The 18,842-nt window shown below is 40.7% G+C and overlaps 2 pseudogenes; both read right to left on the reverse strand.

Moving 5' to 3' along the window:
* Positions 1-298: 298 nt before the first annotated feature.
* LOC149228730 (uncharacterized) lies at positions 299-2,436 on the reverse strand (annotated as a pseudogene).
* A 6,341-nt stretch (positions 2,437-8,777) lies between these two features.
* LOC149228731 (uncharacterized) lies at positions 8,778-9,502 on the reverse strand (annotated as a pseudogene).
* Between the last annotated feature and the right edge of the window lie 9,340 nt (positions 9,503-18,842).

Genomic DNA, 18,842 nt, shown 5'->3' on the forward strand with positions numbered 1-18,842 from the left:
TAATTTGCTGACACGTACATAAGTGATGCTCCTTGGCAGGTCCACAGAGCAGAAATTTGCAGCGGCCACACCATTGATTGTATCTGAAAGACGTTGCTCCACCATATGCAATGGTCGACACATTCACACATCTCATGAAACACATATAAACCCACAACCACAACGAGTCCAAACGCAGATCTTTTAACGCAGAGTTTGCAGGGCGTCTAATGCAGAGATCCACAGGGGACTTAGGATGCTTCTCGCGCGAACAAGATCATAAAAAATGTGACTTACAATTCCTGAGATCTGTCATATAGATTTCCACTATGCATGCAACATTGTATTTAACTTTCCAATAAAACACCATTGGTAACCGTAGCAAGTTGGTTAAGGTACTATGATAAAACCCAAGATCTAAGAATCGCTGTTAAACTATCATATAACGATGACATTACTACATTTGAATGGATTTCGAAAGGCATTCACCAATTTTAACCGTCTGGTACAGAGAAATTCAATCTACTATCAGAGAGTATCTGCTTGGTTTGAAGTATTAAGGCATTAAGACTGCACCATCATTTCATTGCATCATCACTGTTCAATTTTTGCTATGTATAATCTTGATTTACTCCCCTCAAAGAGCCAAACAAAGTTTGAGACCTTTTGAAACTAGGTATGTCATCGATGCGCTTTGACTGATATTCATCCAATTCACTGCTATTCATATCAGCGGATTTGATCTGAAGGAGCAAGTTTAACTGCGTCATCCTTCAAATGCTCTCTATCTGAATTATCTGATGTAACTGCCTTACCATTACAAACATCTTTGTTGGAGGGTATGTCCATAGATTTGGCCAGTTTGTATGCTTCCACTGTGAGAACTTCCATATACTTGCACGGTCAGTTTTCTTCTTTCAGGACAGCCAAGTTTTATGTGATTATCAAAGAAGTAAATCAAGTCTTGTTTCGTCAATTTCCTCAATTCAGCAACCTCCATTTCTACCCTGTCAAACTTAAGAGTTCCAAGCTCAATTTCACTTCAATAAAAGCTTGATTGTTCTTGCAAGTTTTTGTGTTTCTCGAGCTTATCATCAATCAAAGCATCCACGTTTGTCTTAAAATCATCATCTGACATAGCATGTAGTTTACTCTCAAACATTTTAAGAAATGCCTCCACTCTCAGATCAAGCTGTGCTGAGACCCATATATAATGAGACCATTCAGGGTTGAATCATATGAATTATACATACCTCAAACCATATGAACTTCAAAACAAATCAAACCACTATAATCATAGACGCAAGAGAGATCAGATCTTCTTGGTCAGCCTCATAGCCACCACCTGAAACCCGATCAAGATCTGGACCTGCAACATCTGAGATTTAAAATTCTTGCAAACCAACAATGCAAACCTGTTGTCGGCCATCTAATCGTGACACCTTTCATATGAGCGATTTGCAAAGCCACGATTAATCCGTGTTTCAACAACATATGCATGAGCATCACCATTAATATGCGCTTTCAAGTCCATTATTTCAACCTGGAGCAATAGTGCTTCTTCCAATTTATCTAGGCCAATATTTTTTGTTGCAGATATTTCAACTACCTGAATATCACCCCCATTTCCTCTAGTGCTAATCCTTCTGAGCAAAGTTGTATGCGTACCTTTTGAGAATCTGCATTTGGCTTGTCACATTTGTTGATTGCAACCACAACAGGCAAATTCGCTGCTTAAGCATGAGCCATGATTTCACGAGTTTGAGGCATGCTACCATCATCAGCAGCTAACACAAGCACCACTATATCTGTAACTGCAGCTCCCCATGCTCGCATGGCACTGAAGGCAGTATGACCAGGGGTGTCCAAAAAAGTAAGCGATGCTCCAGATGACATGTTCACAACAAAGGCCCCCTAGATGCACTTATCTATAGGTGTAAATAAAATACCAGCACTATTTACATCTTTAACAACATTCTCCAGGTACCAATCACAGATAATTGAAATCACTGTGCCTGTGTTCTGTACAGGTTTCTCAAAAGTATGCAAACCATGTATAGGTCCAGAAAATGCCTCACACAATAACACCTCCCGCATACCCTGCGTTAAATCCATACTTACATGCTGTATTCATGTGACGGTGAACCAATAACTCCAGAACAGAAAGCCGCATGAAGGTCCCTATCAATCTTTTAAAATTATAATCAACCTTCTCTTGAGGTTGTTTAGTACACAATCCCTCAGGTACTCTCTTAAAACAAAGACATGGTTTAGAATACATATTGGTTCCATTTCATTCACCAATGAGCAGAGACTTGTCAACCTTTGTACTGCAGCCTCCAACATTTTAATGGTATTTCTATTTGCAGGTTCACTCTCCTTTCCTGGCAAAGGCAAATCTGAACTGCTCTTCATTGACTTGGTAGAAGGCGCGGCAACTTTGGCTTCATGATTCATGCGAATAACTGGCTTGCTCTGGTAGGAGCCTGGATTCTAAGGAACCAAAACCACTTTCAGAATCCACTTCCAATCCCGGCCCATTTGAAGAACTCCTCAGGCACACTGACAGTGGCATTGTCTGGAAAACTGCTGCCATTTGAAGAGCTGTAGAGCTATAGAACATCATGACAAATTACATATTAATGATTTCTTCTTCAAAACAGGGTTTTGAAGAAGAATCAATCTCTGACATGAGACGGAGTCTAACAGACTCAAGGATGTCATGTTTGTTCCGGGCCCAAAGAAAAATATCATCTCCATTGTAGTTTTGGAAAACCGTGGTTACAATGTGATCTTCAACAAAGGGAAAGAATTCTTGAGACACATAGCCATGGGACAGGTGAAGTAGATTGGGGCTCGTGTGAAAGACCTATATAAGCCAGATGTGGAAGACTATGTTGCATTAAGCACGAAGGCGGAGAAGGTGAAGAGCTGCGCTGTCAGTTAACTTTGGCATATAATATTTGTCCATTTGCACCATGACACCCCGAAGATGATGCAACATATAACCACATGCATCCCCAAAGGAGTACTTGAGCAACATGATACATGCAAAGGGTGTACCTTGGGGAAGTAGACAAAATCAACATTCCATGATAGGGATAAAAAAGTACATGTTTTCCTTGAAATGATCCAATCTAATGTCTTTGGACCTTTCTCGAAAACCTCCACTTCCAGACATAAATATTATGTTATCTTTGTAGATGTTTTTTCACGGAAGTGCTGGTTCTTCTTCAGGTAGAAGAAAGATGAGACATTCTCTAAGTTCATTGAATTTAAGGGATTGGTTGAGAAAGAAACTGACAATAAGGTGAAGGCTCTCAGGAGCGATAATGGAGGTGAGTACGTGTCGAACGAGTTTAAAATTTTTTGTGCAAAAGAAGGCATTCAAAGGGAGTTGACAACACCCCACAACCCACAACAGAATGGGGTGGCTGAGAGGAAGAACCATATCATTGTGGGAGCAACAAGGGTGATGTTTCATGACCAAGGATTTGTTATGAAACCAACTTACAAAATATAAGAAGAGATAGATCAACAACTTCAAAATTAGCCTCTTCGAGGGGGGAACCTCCTTTACATTACACAAATGAATAATTCTTGGACGATTCAAATCACAAAACCTCCTTTCTATATATAGGAGTCTAAGGGGTCACAATATAATTAGATTTGACATAACAATAATAATGTAAGGGCACACCAATAACAATAGTGGGCTTCTATGGGGCACAATAATAACAATATGGGGACTACATGAGCACAACAATAACAATAACGGGGCTACACTGACAATAAAATGAGGGAATACACTAGTATTATAGAGACCTAACATGCCCCTCTCCTTCAAAAAAGTATTGTCCTAAACACTTAAGTAGTTATGGATGCTTCTGTATAAAATTCTCATCCTCCCATGTGGAATATTCAGTGGGTAAGTTCTTTCACTTGATTAGATGCTCTGAAATTGATCGATTTCGTAGCTGTCGAGTTCTTATATCCATGACTACTTTAGGTTCTAATATGATTTTTTCTTCCTCGTCAATTTCTGGCAATATTGTTTGAACTGGGAGCTTGTCACCTATAATCTTGTTTAAGCATGAAACATGGAAAACTGGGTGAACTCAGGAAGATGCAGGAAGCTCCAATTTGTATGCCATAGTACCAATCTTTTGCAACACCTTGTAAGGACCATAATACTTTGGTGATAATTTATCATCCTTCTTATATTTCTTGAGGGGCATTTACTTTTATGGCTGTAGCCGTAAAAATACCTAGTCACCTACATAAAAACTTCTGTCACTACGATGTTGATATGCATGTTGTTTCATTCTATTCTGCGCCAAAGTGAGGTTATTGTTGGGCAATTTATTTGCTTAAATTGCTTCATTAAATTATCGACCAGGGAAACTCGTAAGCTTGTGATGATGCTAGCAAAATATATGCAGGAGTAGGCAACTAACTCTATGTCTAGCTAAATTATTTACGACTCAATATAATATGCAAGGGAAGAGGCTCCTAACTAAGGAGGTCCTGGTTGTCCTTCCCTACAGTATCATAGAGAAATCATTGATTACATAAAACTAGAAACTTGAAATGAAGACAAGAGAATGAACTTTAATTGTTGTTCAGATTCAAAGAGAGAGAAAGACTTAGTCTCTTGATTGTCCTCTCATGTACTAATCCAAACTAAACTAAGATTCATCCATAAGCATAAGAAATGAAATAACTTGAAACTTAAAAGCAAAAGAATGAATTTCAATTATCATGTGAATCAAATGGAGAGAGAGCCTAACTTAGACTCTTGGTTATCTCCTCATATGATACTTGAAACATAAAAGCAAAAAAATGAATTTCAATTATCATGCAAATCAAATGGAGAGAGAGAGCCTAACTTAGACCCTTGGATATCCTCTCATATGCTGATAAGATTCTAATTTAAAACTCATTCATCAATCACAAACAAATCCTCAAACATCTAAGCAATTAAATGAAATAAGATCTAATATGAAATAACATGTTCCTTTGATCCTTCTAGAGTGAGCTCAATTCTCCTAAGAACAAAGTGACAAGCTATTCCATATACTACATTAAGGCAACTTATATCTAAAACTACATAATGGAAATATATGTAAAATGAAGCTTTATTCTATTCCATCAAAAGTTGGATACATGCTCCAAGAGTCCTCTCTTTGGAATGGAGGAGGTACTCCTATTTATACAATGAGATGAAATAACAAACTCATAATGATGATCCACTAATCTCTCTTTAGTTCCATACATTTCTCAACCATCTAGACACATAACCCTATCCTCCATGATCTCCTCCATGAGGTCCATGATCTTCTCCATGAGATCATGATCTTTTCCATGAGGCTTATCTTATCAAATTCGAATTTGATCATTCAAGGCCACATAAAGATGCCCTGGAAGCTTCCTTTGTACCTACACGTGTCAACAAACTCATTCTAATTGTTAGGTATAAGTATAAGCATATTATTTTCTAAAGTTTAGCCATAAATCCACTTAAAAATGTTAAGAATTAATAAACTTTGGAAAAGCATAGTTATGACCCAATAATGAGGTAAATGTAATGATGTGGAGGTGGAATGGAGGTGACATGAAGGTAAAATGTGAAGATATTGGTGAATAATGGAGTGAAAATAGGGACTATTTTGAGGCCCAACATCTCCCCCAAACTGAAGGTATTGCATGTCCTCATGCAATCTATTACATTACTTCTTGGTACTTGAGCTTTGGCTTAAACTCTGCATGATATCATTTACTTAACTTTTGCAAAGCGTTATTTTGATGAACTACAACTTGGTTGGTTCTTGTGTTTCAACCATATTTTGTTTGTTGCATTCAATGTATGATCTTTGCATATTGATAATGTGATTTTTATTGCAGAGTATTTTTGTTGGAATGCATCATGGTTGGTTCTTGTGTAACAACCATGATTGTGTTGGCATCCAATTAACTTTTAAATACTTTTGACAAAGCCATTTGTATGCTCATGTAATAGAGAATATATTTTGAAGGTAAGTGGGGTTTAGAATGTGATATATGAATGTGGATGCTATATGAATGTAAATGTATCCTTCCCCTTAAACGCATGGTTTGGGCAGTTATGTGAAATGGGGAAAGGAAGTGAAGTTTTTCCAAAAATTATTATTCTAACTTTTCAAGGAATTTAATGGTTAAAAGTTAGAAAATATCATACCTTAACTTACCCTTCCAAAAATGGATGAGAGTTGTGCACGGGTGGCGGCAAAGACTGTTGTTCATAGTCTTCTTTACTTGGTTGTGAAAATGGTGAATGAAAGATGGATCTGTATTGTCGTATCGACTGCTAGATCCTCTGCTACTAGATGATGAATCTGAGGAGTCTGCTGAACATGGCTGAAAGTTGTATCTACTGTTGGATCCTCTACTGCTGGATGATGAATCTGATGAGTCTGCTGAATATGGCTGAAAATCTATAAGGCTTGGAAGGTATATAAAATATATAAGTTACATTTCCCTCCCAGCCTTATTGATTGACTTGTCCTCAAGTGATGACAAACTGAAAAACAATGAAAAGAAATTGGCTTCATCTGCTACAAAATATGGGTCTTCAAGTCTTCAACGCTCGATGGCACAAATCTTACTATGTGATTAAATGTGTCGATGTCGAACATAGCAAGAAGTTGTTGACTTAGTGGCCGTTAATGAATGCCCCTAGCCAACACAAGAGCTCCCACCATTGATTCCAATGGGAGTCAGGATGCCTAACACATCTTTGTAGGTACGAATAAATTTGTCGTGGTCGAGTCACCTACAAGATCCAACGAACAAGGGATATTAATGTACTCCCATTGTTCATTGGCAAGAGTACTTGCCATTAAGGCATGCAAGCCTCTAGGTGTTTTTTTCAATGATACTTAGACTCTAGGACTTTGACTCAATGATATCCATAGAAGCAGGGTTTTATTTGCGGAAATGAAGGGGAATGGTAATGACATGGAAAATGACAATAAGGAAATGCATGGTGTATGAATAAGAACTCTTGCTGTGAAAAATGAATATGGATATGGTCATGCTTTATGGTTTGACAATTGGTGGAATTCAAAATCTTTTGCAAAAAGGGAGTTGCAAAGGAGTGGTTGTAGAGTTGGATTTGTCTTTAGAATCTGTCATGACTTTAGTCTTTGGAAGACCAATTGTCGTCACAATGTAATCTCCTTATGTTCACTTGATTATCCTGTAACCTGTAAAAAACTTGGTACAAAGAAAACATAAGCGTGCTCTAGAAGAAATGGCCAGTTTCTTCATGATTCTTACGCAAAAAATCATACCAAATAAAACAAATTAAGGACAAACAAATTGTTAAAATTGACTTAATCATGATATTAATATCAATCCATTTTTTTTAAAATAACCATGAAAAGTAATACTCCCTGTTTGTGTCAGCTGACTTTTGTGCATGGCGAAAAGTTTGGCATTTGCTGTGTCCTGCGGATTAGTACGTTATAAAAGCATACAACAATATCAAATTGTCAATTCTATGCAAGTTAATCAGCAAATCCACCAAATGTTCTTTTAAATTATGCTTCCAAAAGTTCCATTATTTATTTTCAAACCTGCGTGAATTTTGTGAAAAGTGTGTTTGTTTGTTTGTTTTTGTTTTTTTTTTAATATTTGCTTTTTTAAAATTTTTTTCTTTCATCCTGTTCTCATGATTCTCTCAATTTTCATGCCCCCAAAGTTTTCATCATGTTCTTGTAATTCTCATGATTCTCTCAATTTTCATAGTTTTGTTTTATGCCAGTACCCTTCACATGCCAATGTTTACTTTTTAAAATCTTTCTAAACAACAATTGTTAACTATCTTTTATTTTTATTTTTATTTTTATTTTTTATTTATTTTTATTTTTATTTTTTTTTGAAACTTGATAACAAAAGATAATATATTATCATAATATATTGATATATTAATATAATTAATATATTAATATAATTAATATAATTAATACAATCATATTAATATATTAATATAATTAATACAATCATATTAATATATTAATACAATCATATATATATATTAATACAATCATATATATATATATATATATATATTAATACAAATAAAATATTATATAAATCAAAACATATCAATCATTAATAAATTATAACTAAATATATACAAAAACAAATCACACAATCAAAACAAATCAATCCTTAAAAAAAATGATAACTAATAATATACAAATACAAATCAAAAGAAATCAAATCATTAAATGAAAATCTATAAATATAAAACAAATATAAATAAAAATAAAATTAATATAATAAATACAAAACAAATTTAAACTAAAAATGGAAAAAGAAATCCAAACATAACGCAAAATGACATTTGGAGGGTTGATGGCTTTCCACATGCAAAGCCTTTGTAATTGCAAATTTTGTGATGAACAATCAATTCAATTCAATTGTTTGCATCTTCGGTGGCCGCAACGGCTTCAACCTCCGGAAGCAATGCTATTTTCATTTTCCATACATTTCCAGAAGCTCTTGTTGTGTTTAAAGTAATTGGGCAGCAAATCACGGCGAATTCCGCAGGCCGCCAAACGATGAACGTAGTGCCGTCTTCGTTCCATGAAATAATGTCATTTAAGCTCGGATCATCGACAAGCCGGTAGGTTTTCATGAGAAATGGTGTTGGTATAGATCTATGAGAATCAGCAGGGCGAGGAATCGTGGCTTCATTAGGCTGTTCCCCGGATTGCGCCATTTTATCTTGTTACATGTGAATCTCCAGACCTCTACGGAAAGGTTATAATTCCATCACCGTCGAAAACGTCGTCCAAAGGAGTGGTTGAAGCCAGACAAGCCCAAAGCAGCCTCAGTGCCTCATCAGGATCAACATTTGCATTTCTCTCCACCAGATCCGACAGATTTTGGACTTTGAACTTGTTCAGCAAGTTAAAGCTGGTGATGGTTGAGGCAGGAGAGATCTCCAATTCGTCGGTGATTATGAAAGTAACTGTCTCCTTCACATAACCTCCCCCGCTGCTTCCTCCGCCATTGCTGTTAACTGCGTTGCAGGGATTCTGTAATTGCACAGGGTAATTCATCGCTCGGCCGCAAGCACAGTGCCCACCCACCTGAGTGGTCATATGGTGCGTACTACCACCAAATGAAGCTGAGCACCACAAACGTAATAGTTGGTGGGAGAGGACTGTACTTTAAGGAGTTCATTAGAGTCGGCAGACATAACATTAGGCTCTAGCAGGCGGGATTTATCGGCATTCATAAACATGGAGTGGAGCTTGTTTACACTGTTGTAAACGTTGGTGAGGCAGCCGACTCTCTTTGCAAAATTTGGGGGTGAAAGTAATTTCATGACAGAACCCGTTGGCAAGGTGAGAAAGGTAAAGAGAAGATCGACAAAATCCTTACCGGCTTCTGCAAACAATATCTTCCCACTTTCCTCGTTGATAAGAAGCCTTATATTCATGCCACTGCTGGCAGCAGTATCGTTTTCCATCTAGATCACTTCACAAACCAGAGGGAAAAGATCGTTTTCTCGGAGTCGTTCCTCATCGGCTCTCTGAGGATAAGGGAGTAAAATCTTTGCAGGCTCGGAGTCGTTCCCCATGGCCGATCTGTATAGCAATCCTGCTGTATTGCAGTCCCAGATTTTGAAAGGGGACGAATGATCTCAACTGCAATAAGCACTCGGCAATCCGAAACTGCTAACACGACGAATGGGAAAGGAAAAATGTCTGCATTGCCACGAGAACCAGATCACCATCTACCCATTCATTCTGCTACGCAAATCCTGGGGCTGCAATGCCATTCGCCACAATGACTTTTTCGTGCTTTCTGCGGCAGATTTGCCCGCGCACTCTGGTAGGCACATCAAATTAGTTGTCTGCATGGAAAGCAAGTCTTCCATAGTGGCTTGGCGAATGCAAACCATGGCTGCAACCAACATTGTTTAAACCCTAGAATATAACAGACTGCTTCAACCTTTTGAAAAGATAGCTTTTTATTCAACAGTAAAACCCAGAATTTATTTATTTATTTTTGTTTATTTTTATTTTTAAATATCTAAGAAAAATGGTTAGTTTTTTTTTTAATAATAATATGTGTATATATGATACATATATTATTATTATTCGTGGAATTTTTATTTTTATTTTTCAAAAATTAAAAAAAACTAAATTTCATCTAAAAATTTAAAGATGTTTTTTTTTTCATTCACAAAATTCTTTATTGTCTTTTTGCAAATTAGTTCTCCAGCAAGAGTATTTTTATTCGAACGAAATCAATAGATTTTCTGATCTTCCTGATCGCACGAAGCGCAGGAAGAGAGCATACTAATCGCTTGATTCGTTTTTATTCATGCAGGGGGGTTTCAAAAAGGATTGAATTTAAAACTAGCTAAATATTAAAACATCAGAAAACTCGAACTTAAACTCCTTTGTGAAGATCCCGCTGTCACCAGGTTTCACAAATTATTTTGTCTAAAGAAAATTACTAGTACTGAATTAAATTCCTAATGCCTAATCCCTTAGCACCATCCCCGGCAACGACGCCAAAATGTTGGGCAATTTATTTGCTTAAATTGCTTCATTAAATTATCGACGAGGGAAACTCGTAAGCTTGTGATGATGCTAGAAAAATATATGCAGGAGTAGGCAACTAACTCTATGTCTAGCTAAATTATTTACGACTCAATATAATATGCAAGGGAAGAGGCTCCTAACTAAGGAGGTCCTGGTGAAAAAGTTTCAAACGCTCTGATGCAAATTACTACCCATCGCAGCCAAACCCTAGCCAGTAGCCGCCCCTGACTGCTCTCACTATTACAGCCGCCGCACCTCTGCTGGTCGATAGAAATGGAAATGGCGGTAGGAGGGGAAAGCTCTGCTTCCCCTCCAAAAAACTCCACAAATTCTGACAATACCCAGTACGCACAGCCTCTGCACCCTTCTGGCGCAGGCCCAGACGCAGGTCAAGACGGACATCGGAAGACTGAGGCAAGGATACATACGGTCCCGACAGAAGAAGACGATGCTGACAAAGAGATCCACGATAAAGCTAAGGCGACTCAGCCAAAGGCAACCTCAGCCACTTGTATCCCAAAAGCTGCTGAACCCATCAAGGTTGACCTGCCCAGCCACCGCATCAATGGTGAAATCCAGTACATGCAAGATCATGCACTCATCGGAAAGTTTCTAGGCTTCTGGCCTACGGAAAAAGCCTTACAAGTTTGGATAGCTTCAAAATGGAAGCCCAAAGGACAAATAACTCTGCAACTAGGACCTAAGGGCTTTTTTACAGCAATATTTCACTGTGTGGAGGACAGAGTGCGGATATTCGAAGGAGGTCCGTACTTCTTCAACTCTTCAGGCCTCTATCTCATAGAATGGAAGCCCAGATTCAATCCCGACAAGGAAGATTTCAGCTGGGCACCGGTCTGGATCAGGATGTACTCCCTCCCAGCGGAGTACTGGAAAGAAGAAACGCTGGCGGATATAGGCAACAAACTTGGCACCTTCATTCGAGTCGCGGCTGAGACAAAAACTCGCAAATACACCTCATACGCCCGGATCTGCGTCCAGATGCATCTGACCAAAGCTCTCGCCGATACGGTAAAACTCTATCACGATGATTATGAATGGACACAACCTTTAGATTATGAGCACATTCCCTTCCGCTGTCGTAAGTGTCATGAGCACGACCACCTCTTCCGTGACTGTCCATTAAATTCCCAATCCAAAGCAGCTGATGCTGTCTCTGATAAAGACTCTGAAGGTTTTATCAAAATCCCCAACCGCCGTAGGCATGCCAAAAAGAGTCAGCCAGTTATGGAAAACACTCTCAAAGCGGACCACCAGAACAAATTCTCTGTTCTTGCAACGCATGATAAACAAGATCATCCCAGTTCTGAACCCCCACTCAACCCCTCTTCGCCCTCTTCCTCCCTCCTTCACTCAGACCCCTTGCAGCCCTCTAACCCTGTTCCAACGAATCCCACTCCAAACCCTTCTTTGGAGAAAGGAAAATCGGTATCAAGTCTTAGTCCCTTCCCTTTCTCTCAAGAGAAGCCCTCAGTGGATAATAAGCAGCAAGACTATGATATGGAAACCGATGCTACTCTGGCTCTCAGTCTTCAGCAAGAAGCGGATGAGGAAGTACTAGGAGAAACCACTGTCATGGAAGAAGATCAGGCGGATGTCAATATAGATGGATTAGACATCTTCACACTTGAAACAACATGCAAACAGAAAGAATACAACTCTATTCAACCCTGGCAAATAGACAAGCTGGAAGGAGTCTTAGCCAAGGCGCAGCATAATAAAAGCCTAGGCATACAGGGAGGCAGCCTTTGGGATGGAAAAAAGGTACTCAAGGATCTCAAGAAACGGGGAAGAAAGACAGACCTACAGCGTACCATAGCAATAGGTGAAATACTTATGGAATCGGGGCGATTCCCTAAGTTGACAAAGTTCTACAAACCCAAATCACAGTTTACATGAAGTTAATATCCTGGAATGTGAGAGGACTCAACAACCCCTCAAAACACAGAATGATCAAAAACTTGATTCAACAAGAAAAACCAACCATAGTTTTTCTGCAAGAAACCAAAAGCAGCACTGATGCTATTGAACGAATTCGTGGCAAAGTCTGGGCAGGAAGCAGGGCCATCTCTGTAGACGCCTCTGGAGCCTCAGGTGGTTTAGCTATTTTATGGAACCCACAAATCATCACACTATATGACTTCCATGCCACCCTCCATCTCATTCAAGCCTCCTTCCACCTCGTTGGCACTGGAATCCATGGTCATCTCACAAATGTATATTTTCCTCAAATAATTCAGCAAAAACTAGAACTGCTGGAAACGATCTCTATCCTCAATGAAAACAGGCAATTCCCGCTATGGATTGGGGGCGACGACTTCAACATAATAACTTCCATGGCAGAGAAGCAGGGAGGCAGAATCAGGCTCGACAGTGACAGTGAAGGCCTCAAAGAATTCATTCAAAACAATCAACTTATGGACATACCTACCTCCAATGGAATTTTCACCTGGACAAACAAGCGACGAGGTATTCATCACATTGCCTCCAGGCTTGACAGATTCCTTCTCTCCGACAATGCAATCCATCTGGGAGGGGATTTCAATGCTTCCATCATCCCCCAAAGCGGTTCTGATCACTGGCCAATTTTGCTACAATGGACCAGACCAGGTAACCGATGCAACAGACCCTTCAGATTCGAAGCATTCTGGCTAACAAATACCACTTTCAAGACGGTAGTCAGCGATGCATGGGCAGCTTACATTCCGCCAGAGGGAGCCAAAATGTATCAATTCCAACAAAAGCTGAAAAATTTGAAATATGTCCTCAAAGTGTGGAATCGCACAAGTTTTGGCAACATTCAGGAGAAGCGCTCACATTTGGAACAACAAATGCGCAAGCTCCAACAAAATCTCATTCTTCAAGGCAGAACAGAAGAACAAGCTCAACAGGAACAGGTACTTTGGAACCAAATCGAGGAACGCAGGAAGCAAGAAGAAATACTCTGGCGGCAAAAATCGAGAATCAACTGGCTCAAAGAGGGGGAGAAGAATACAAAATTCTTCCACAAGGCCACCATTCAAAGGCGAATGCACAATAATATCGCGTTCATCAACAACCAACAAGGTGAAAGAATTGAGGAACATGAGGACATGGAAAAGGAATTCACAGGGTATTTCAAGGAAATTTTAACGGAACCCATTGAGAACAGGGATGCAGCAATTAGAGCCATCACGCAGCATATTCCAAGCATCATAACTGAGGATCACAACAACAGATTACTCCCGCCCACGACCCTGCAAGAGGTTGAAGAAGCCATGGCTCAACTCAAAGACGGAAAAGCGCCTGGTCCTGATGGCTTTACAACCAATTTCTTCCACGAATTCTGGGACCTCATCAAAAATGAAGTTTGGGACCTTGTTGAAGAATCTAGAAGTATGCACTGGATCCTCCCGGCCCTCAATACCACCTTCCTAGCTCTGGTTCCCAAAGGCGAAGAACCCAACATGCCGGAAAACTTCAGACCAATCGCATTATGCAATGTCATATACAAGCTAATCTCAAAGGTCATTGCAAATAGGCTCAAACCTCTCCTACCCTTGCTTATATCTCCGGAACAAACAGGATATGTGGAAGGACGACAGATCATGGATGGAATCATACTATCAAATGAGGTTATACACTCCTTAAAGATTCTTAAGAAACTAGGTATGATTCTAAAACTCGACCTCTCCAAGGCTTTTGATAAGCTTAGTTGGAATTTTATTCATAAAATGCTTTTAGCCTTTGGCTTCAGTGCAACATGGACCAGGTGGATTATGAATCTCATTAGCTCTCCCAGCTTCTCTGTTCTTTTGAATGGCTCTCCCTCTTCCCCCTTTCGACCCTCCCGTGGCATTAGACAAGGGGATCCTCTCTCTCCTTTTCTCTTTGTTCTAATGGCAGAGGGTCTCAGCAGACTTCTCAAATTAGCTATTGCCTCTCAAGAGCTTAAAGGTATTTCTATCCATGGTCTCAATCCTCTGTCCCATCAGCAGTTCGTGGATGACACCATGTTATTTGGTCATCCATCCTCGAAAGAAGCCTCTGTGTTTAAGTCTCTCCTCTCCCTTTACTCTGATGCCTCCGGCACCTCCATCAATGCCTCGAAGTCGCAACTCTTCTTTTTCAACACCCCCCCCCTCCACGCAAAGGAATATTGCCAGAATCCTGGGATTCACCATTTCCCATCTGCCATCTAAGTACCTGGGAGCTCCCCTCTCAGACTCAGCTATTAAACACGCTTCATGGCGGTCTCTCCTTGATAGGCTGGAATCAAAACTCTCATCGTGGACCTTTCATGCTCTCAACATGGCAGGCAGATTGGTCCTGATCAAGTCTGTCCTTCAAGCTATGCCGCTGTACCTCTTCTCCACCTTGGCAGCTCCAAAATGGGTCCTTAAAGCCATTCATAACCTTCAGCGCAACTTCCTATGGGGCTCCACTGGCAGAAATCGAAAATGGGCTCTCGTTAATTGGAAAGAAGTGTGCAAATTCAAAACAGAGGGCAGACTAGGGCTTTGAGATCCACTTCAAAGTAACAACACTATGGGAGCCCGAATGTGGTGGAACTGGATCTCCAAGCCTCATTCACCTTGGGCACGCATATGGCAAGCAAAATATGCTCTGGGAAGTCAATGGCACGATCTCATCAGAATTAACTCCATCGCCCAAGGCTCACCAATCTGGAATGCTGCAAAGATACACAGCCGCTTCATTCAGGAACACAGTTTCTGGGAAATCCACTCCGGCACGTCAGCTAAGTTCTTGGAGGATTCGTGGCAGCAGCTCCCCAAACTGGCAAATCTATTTCAAATGCCACTCTGGCAATCTTATATGCAGCAAGAAAACCTTATTCAGGTTCAACAGTTTTGGCAACAAACGCAGCATCATGGGTACCAACTATGGAGACCCGCAAACAGCTGGCAAAGGGATTGGGAAGGTGAAACATACTCAGAATTGGATCAGGAACTCTCTCAGCACAGAATCCGCCACTCCAACCAGCAGGATAAGCTCAGATGGGGTCACAAGCACAAAGGCACCTTCACCACTAAAGAAGCACATCAGCTGCGCTATTCAGACACCCAAGGGGATCAAGACCAAATTTGGGCACGAGTCTGGCTTCCAGGGCTATGGCCTAAAATTTCAACCTTCTTATGGCTGCTCAGTAAAAAGCGCATTCTTACTTGGGATAATTTGATAAAACGGGGATTCATTGGGCCTTCTAGATGCCCGAATTGCAATCTTCACGCTGAGACAATCAGCCATTTAATGGAGACCTGTCCGTTAGCAAAGCAACTTTGGGAGAAAGTGGAGAAATGCAATAAAAGAACAGCACCAAGAGGCGAGGATGTAACGGAAAATATTAGGAACTGGGACAAGAACCCATTCAAAAGCCAACTTCTCAATACCTTATGGGGTCTAATTCCAGGTTTTTTGTACTGGCTTCTCTGGAAAGAGCGCAACTCTCGAATCTTCAACAACACCTCCCGGACAACAGACGCTCTGTGGCTTATCTACAAAAGAAATATCCAGGAAACCTTAGCCATAAGAACCTGGTATGACACTGACATGCCAGAAGCGCAACAAGAGAGGGATATTTTTAAAGAATGGAATCTTGACCTTTCAGCCTTTGCAAAGGTCATTACCCGTCCCCCTCGCAGCTCCACCTCCCCGTCCTCCTGGTCCCCACCAGCTTTCAACTCTTTCAAGCTCAATTTTGATGGGGCAGCGAAGGGTAATCCCGGTCCGGCAGGATTCGGAGGAATCATCAGAAGTCATACAGGAGCACTTATGCATATCTATTATGGCTCTCTAGGCAAAGACACCAACAATGTAGCGGAGATGGAAGGACTTTGGCAAGGGATCTGTTTAGCAGAGCAACAACACTTCTTCCCTCTTGAGGTGGAAGGCGACTCTCTCATCCTAATCACTACAGCCAAGAAAATTCAGGCAGGGGCGACAACGGTCAAAGTAGCAACCAGCTGGAGACTTCTAAGCAGGTTGGAATCCTTGGAGGCGAAGCTTAAGAATCCACATAGCATAACCTTTCAGCATGTGCGAAGAACAACAAATCAGGTAGCCGACAGAATGGCTAACCAAGGTGTTTCTCAGACTTCACCATACTTTTCTGGCTCCCTGGACATAGTTGAAGATGAACAACTCAAAAAAGACTGCATCGCCTTGGTGCAAAAGGATCTCTCCCTCCCGGATGCGGGTGGTTATTAGATACAGAGGGTTTGTGGCTCGTCAGAAGGGCATGTGTCCGCCCGGATGAGCCACGTACACCAGGAGGACTCGCACTAGTTGTCACAGCATGCAGCATTTAGGAATGAAGGTTATGGCTCATGGCAGAAGCATCCCTTTGGCATTAACTGCACGTCTTGGTAACGGGAACATGGCGCTTCAAAGCCACAGGTTCTCGGACATTCTCCCGCAATTCGCGTTTGCTCATGCTCTGGTCCTGAGGGAGGTGGCGGTGGCTCACTGTATTGGCTCCTGTTCGGGTTTTGAGAGCGTCTGTGGAGGTTCAGAGGCCTTCAATTTGAGCAATTCGGGGGTATACCCGCAGTCTGGTCTAGAGATTGGGAGCTTGGCAGTGGTGCATACCTGCTACCCGCAGTCTGGTATAAGGATTGGGAGTCTGGTTCTGAGGGAAGCTACGCGTGAGCATACCTGCTACCCACCCAATTCAAGTATGCAGCGAGAACGCCAACGAGGAATCAGTAGGCATGGAAGTTATAATGGCAGGGCCTCGTCTTAGAGGCATGCCCCCTCTCCCTCCTCCTCAATTGAGGTTTCTTCTGAGCGCAGACGAACCAGGGGAAGGCCTGCGGGCAGAGGAAGAGCGGCGGAATTCCAAGAACGGATGGAATGTGGGCACTCTGAGCACCCAATGGTAAGATACCGCATTCCATGTACATTGTCTAATTCCACTTTCTTTGTAACGGTTTCGGTGGAGCACTGCAGCAATCCTTGGGGTCAAGATGAGGCTCCTCGTGCCAGCCCTCCGCGGATTCCTGGGTTGGCACCCACAGTTGATATGCAACTTCCCGCCATTGACATACTGCGCCCTGTTCAAGACAGCTTCTCCCCAGATCCTGGAGCAGGCCCAAGTGAACCTGTGCAGCGCAACGTTCCCACCGAACAGGACATCCACCAGCCTCCCCGTTGCAAGATGGAGGACGACCCGCACACCACTGATGATGAATAGTACGCCCAACATTTCGCTTCAGGTTTCTAAGCAAGGAATTTTCTCATTGTCTGCTCCCACCGCTATCTTATATGTGTCTGCACTATGTCATTTTGTAACTCTGTTCTTCTCTGTTACAGTGTCGGCTATCTATAGTTGTTTCAGACTCCATGTGTTTCAGTCTCAGCTAAATATGTATGTCGGTCTCATGAATGTCGATCTGGTTCATGTATCAGTCTTTTGTAATCCTGGAAATGAATATTCCTGAGTCTACTGTCAGTCCTACGACAGGAATTACAGGGCCTCGGCTCTGTTGTAACACTGCTGATGTAATTTTGCTTTTGCTGTAATATAATAGCTCAGTCTTATTTAGAAAAAAAAAACTAAGGAGGTCCTGGTTGTCCTTTCCTACAATATCATAGAGAAATCATTGATTACATAAAACTAGAAACTTGAAATGAAGACAAGAGAATGAACTTTAATTGTTGTTCAGATTCAAAGAGAGAGAAAGACTAACTTAGTCTCTTGATTGTCCTCTCATGTACTAATCCAAACTAAACTAAGATTCATCCATAAGCATAAGAAATGAAATAACTTGAAACTTAAAAGCAAAAGAATGAATTTCAATTATCATGTGAATCAAATGGAGAGAGAGCCTAACTTAGACTCTTGGTTATCTCCTCATATGATACTTGAAACATAAAAGCAAAAGAATGAATTTCAATTATCATGCAAATCAAATGGAGAGAGAGAGCCTAACTTAGACCCTTGGATATCCTCTCATATGCTGATAAGATTCTAATTTAAAACTCATTCATCAATCACAAACAAATCCTCAAACATCTAAGCAATTAAATGAAATAAGATCTAATATGAAATAACATGTTCCTTTGATCCTTCTAGAGTGAGCTCAATTCTCCTAAGAACAAAGTGACAAGCTATTCCATATACTACATTAAGGCAACTTATATCTAAAACTACATAATGGAAATATATGTAAAATGAAGCTTTATTCTATTCCATCAAAATTTGGATACATGCTCCAAGAGTCCTCTCTTTGGAATGGA

Source organism: Pinus tabuliformis, chromosome J (genome assembly GCF_031772625.1).
Source record: "Pinus tabuliformis cultivar Carrire ecotype Pingquan chromosome J, CPIR1, whole genome shotgun sequence".
Lineage (NCBI taxonomy): Eukaryota > Viridiplantae > Streptophyta > Pinopsida > Pinales > Pinaceae > Pinus > Pinus tabuliformis.